This window comes from Podarcis erhardii (genome assembly GCF_964252035.2).
Source record: "Podarcis erhardii genome assembly, chromosome: 3".
NCBI lineage: Eukaryota > Metazoa > Chordata > Lepidosauria > Squamata > Lacertidae > Podarcis > Podarcis erhardii.
Window position 1 is genome coordinate 117,801,025 of NC_138507.1, and position 4,515 is coordinate 117,805,539.

At 46.6% G+C, this 4,515-nt stretch overlaps 1 long non-coding RNA gene across 1 annotated transcript; it reads right to left on the reverse strand.

Annotated features, from left to right (window-relative positions):
- Positions 1-266: 266 nt before the first annotated feature.
- Positions 267-4,106, reverse strand: LOC309338001. The gene is made up of 3 exons (XR_014154568.1): positions 3,871-4,106; positions 1,754-1,879; positions 267-462 (listed from the first exon to the last, which is right to left on the reverse strand). It is a non-coding gene; the product is annotated as an uncharacterized lncRNA (long non-coding RNA).
- Between the last annotated feature and the right edge of the window lie 409 nt (positions 4,107-4,515).

Consider the following 4,515-nt stretch of genomic DNA (forward strand, 5'->3'; position numbering starts at 1 on the left):
TACTCCTAGCCCTCCCTCCATATACAAAACGGGCTTTTTGAGTTGCCTCTTTCAGGGAGCTGAGCACTAATTTTGTGGGGAGCCAGGAACTGGTCTAGAGATTCTGATATTTGGCCAACATCATACTGTTGGGATTTCTTATTCTGGAGTGGTGTTTTGATTGGTTAGTTGGCTTTTAGTCTGGCCAGAAGCATGCATAACTAGATCTCTTAGGGTAATGAGTTGTTTTTTTATGAAGGAATAAGAAAGCACATGTGCTAAAAATGTTTGTGTTGATTATTTATTTGTAGTAGTAACAGCTGAAAGGAAGGAAGAGATTCTTGACTTAGCAAGGATAGACTTGCGCCATATCAGATTCCTTGGAGCCCAAATTAACAGAGATGATTACTTGAAATTAAATTTCTTCCGCGGATGATCAAACAATGGTTCAGCTTTGAAATCCCTCTCAGTTACTTCAGTTTGCTAAAGAAAAGGGGAGGAAGAGGTGATTTTATTCAAGGCCACACATATTGAGAATATATAGTGTTACATATATGTGCTGGATCAGTTCCAGCAGTCATGCTCATAGCAGGCCCATTGAAATCAATGGGTCTACACTGAATGACATGGGAGATCACCCTGTAATTAAATAGCTGCCCTTCACCCGATGGTCCAATGGTGAGTTACAGCAACTAACACTCAGAGCTCATCCACACTTGCACTTATCCCATGCCTGGGAAGAGTGGGTCTGAGAGGTTTTCTGCTTGACCCACAATTTCGAGGCATGGGTCCACGTGGTTTTCCCCTTGCCGCACGCCATTCGCAGGGAAAACCCACTCTTTGCTGATAAATCAGAGCAAGGGTCAACCTGGAGAAAGCCCAAATTGCTGTTTGCTCTCTTTGATAAACCCTCAGGGTTGAAAGCATTATAAAACAACTTATGACCACAAAAATAAAGAGAAGGTATATCTCAGGTGTCAAAAGCCAGAGTCTATTTCAGGCAGCGCAAGAGAAGGCTGGTTTACTGGGCCAACTGTGCATTCCTCACAAGCCTCAGACAGACTTCAATCAGCCTTCATGGCAGCTGCCCTACCTCCTTCCTTGCAGTCAGTCCAGATGTTGGCCCTGACTGTCAGCTTCCTTCTCCTCCTCCAGCTCAGTTTTGCTCCAGTAGAAGCAAGAGAGGAGGAAGATGGGGACCAAACGAGAATTAGCTGGGGCTGCCTGCCATTGGCTTTGGTGCCAGCAGCTCTGCTTTCCTCCCTACCAGTCCCAATGGGCACCAGTGTGGTATAGTGGTTAAAAGCAGTAGACTCGTAATCTGGTGAACCAGGTTCGCTTCCCCGCTCCTCCATATGAAGCTGCTGGGTGACCTTGGGCTAGTCACACTTCTCCGAAATCTCTCAGCCCTACTCACCTGACAGAGTGTTTGTTGTGGGGGAGGAAGGGAAAGGAGAATGTTAGCCGCTTTGAGACTCCTTAAGGGGAGTGATAAAGTGGGATATCAAATCCAAACTCCTCCTCCACCACCACCATCCACCACTGGGCAGCCATACCCAAAGAATCCTTGTGTCATCCATTTAATTTCTAAATGAAATGCTTTAGCTGAGAATCCTGCATTGCAGGGGGCTGGACTAGATGACCCTTGGCGCCCCTTCAAGCTCTACATTTCTATGATTCTGTGTGCAGGCAGGTGACCTGTGCACCCCACTTTTGCTGTAATAAACATTTACTAATAAACGTGAGATGTCTTAATGAGGAACGCAGACTTCACCTTTACAGCAGCGACGGAATCGGCTGCATTTTCCAATGCGCATAGATCCACGAGGGCAGAAGGCGAAAAAGCATTTACCACCGGCACTCTCACATAGATTGGTACCATTCCTCCGTTTCATGTTTCCTGCACAGAGAAAAACAGCCCTGTTACATGGAACCTGTTACACGGAAGCCTAGAAGCATTCACACAAAGCAGAAATGATGTTATCTTTATGCATTACACTGGTGGCGAACATATGTTTTGGGGATGAATGGGAAAATTTGATGAATGGAAGCCTTTCTTATTGCTAGTCAGCATGAAACAAACAGAATCTGTAATAACAAGTCCCCATTGAGTAGCCAGCTATTCATTCATCATTTTTGCCTTTCTGATTTCTCTGGCTTTCATTTCTCCATAGCCAGCAGTTGCCTGGTTGGTTGGCTGGATGGAAGGTGGAGGAAGACAGAAGCAAGCAGGGGAAAGGCTACTTTACCCCCCAGCCCCATTATTAACTATAGCATTTCTGTCCCCCATTTTCATCCAAGGAGCTCAAGGTAGCATAAATGGTTCCCTCTCTTTTATCCTCACAACAAACCTGTGAGGTTGGCTACAGTGAAAAGAAAATACAGTGGTAGCTCGGGATGTGAACGGGATCCGTTCCGGAGCCCTGTTCGCATCCCAAATGGAACGCAAGACGCGACGGCGTGACGGTGCGTCTGCGCATGCGCGGGGCGCATTTCGCCACTACCGTGCATGCGTGTGACGTCATTTTGAGCGTCTGTGCATGTGTGAGCGGTGAAACCCAGAAGTAACACGTTCCGTTACTTCTGGGTTGCCACGGAGTGCAACTCGAATGCGCTCAACCCGAAGCGCATTCAACTCGAGGTATGACTGTAGTGACTGGCCCAAGGTCACCCAACGAGATGCATGACTGAGTGCAGATTTGAACCCAACACTCTGACCACTGCACCATGCTGCCTGTCTGCATTACTTGCATGTGGAGGGGAAGGCATGTCAAAAGTAAGGTGGGAGTCATGCATTTAAACGCACAACACAAAGTCACACTGCACTTCCTGGCTTTTTTTGCAGCAGGGAGTTTTCTGTGTGCATAGAAGACCCAACTCTAGGGCCCATAATGGCATCAGATAAAATTCCCTTGCACAAGGCTTCCCAGGCATCCAACAGCCGTCTGTCTGGCATTTAGGAGTGTTGCAGAATGTGCACTGCAAGGCCTGTTCTCAGCAGTTACCAAGCATTAGACGCAGATGCAGATCAGGAGATCTCTCTGCTGAGCTAGGTTGTGCTCAGGAGCGAACCAGCCTGCTCCTTCAGTAGTTCCCTTGTTTCCTCATTGTGCTGAGAAGCCACCATGCCACCACCCTCTCAACCAGAACCAGAACTTACATGGCATGTTTCATTATTTCGGCTGCTTATTGTAAACCTTAAGCTCCTTCTTGGACTTTTTGCTTTCTGTCACATCAACAGCAGAAGGCGCAGAGCAAGTTTCCGATTGCACATGGCTCTCTGAGTGCGGGCTTAGCTCTGTGAGATTCAACATAGGCCAACAACCTCTCTTCCCTCAGACCTAAGACCACCCCACTCCACTGTAACAAGCAGAGATGTGTCTGATCCATTGTGTATCCCCCTACACAGTTCAAACTCTAAAGAAACAAAACCACTCATGGAAGAACGCACTAGGTGATACCCTATTTCAGACAATTATCTGTGAGATGCTGTACCACTAAATATAGCCTTGATAATCAGATATCATGGAAGATCACTCATCAGGGGCTTCAGCCATGTTTGAAAGCAGTACATCTTTGATGACCAGATGCAGGGGACAAGCTGGCCACCTCACATCATAGCAGGCCCTGTGGTGCAGAAAAGGAGGTAACTACTTGGGTCCAAATCAGCATTCCTTCCAGAACGTATTAGAGAGTTTCAATGTAATGTCCAAGAGGACCATGCCTAAGAGCATGTACAGACTACTAATCACCATTGAAAATACTATCATTAGCTCATGATCCAGCCAAGGAGAAGTATTTCAATGAGTGAACTCTTCCCAATGAAGAAGTTCCATGAGTGAACTCTTCCCAATGAAATGCAGTCCCGCCCACCATGTCCGTTACAATCACCTTCATCATCCAAAGCTTCATCATAACCATCTGGGTTTTCATCCTGAGGACCACTCAGATCTTCCAAAGCGTCTGCCTCTTGCTTCTCTGCTTGGTCCAGATCTGCTTCATCAGACTGGGCAATGCCAAGGAAGACCACAGCAAAGAAAAGACAGATGAACTTCATGGTTCTTCTAAGACTTGTTGTGTGCTGCTGAAAGGAGTCACAAGGATGAACTGGCAATGGTGATGCCTTCACAGAGTTCATGCCTATATATGCAGGTGAGATGCCAAGATGGCTGCCCTAATGGGATAGGTTTCATTTTCTTTGAAGTAGCTCTCTAGAAAAGGGTGTGAAATGAAGATGAATATGGCATTTGAGATTACTTCACACTTTGCAACACAATTCTCTTTGATGTTGCCCCCAATCTGTAGGCCTTTTGTTCAGTGTTGCCATCTTTGCATTTGCACTGTTGCTAATAGCCCTCTCGCTCCCCATATGCTTGCCTATTCATCTCCCCACCAGGCAGCTGGCACATCCTTGCCATAATCTATGAAACAATATTTATTGTGATGGTTCTGGGCTCTGAGAGAAAGAGGGGGTGGAAGACTGGCACTGGGTGTGTCAACAGCAGCTGCAACAAGTGCAAAATCAAGCTGGAAATG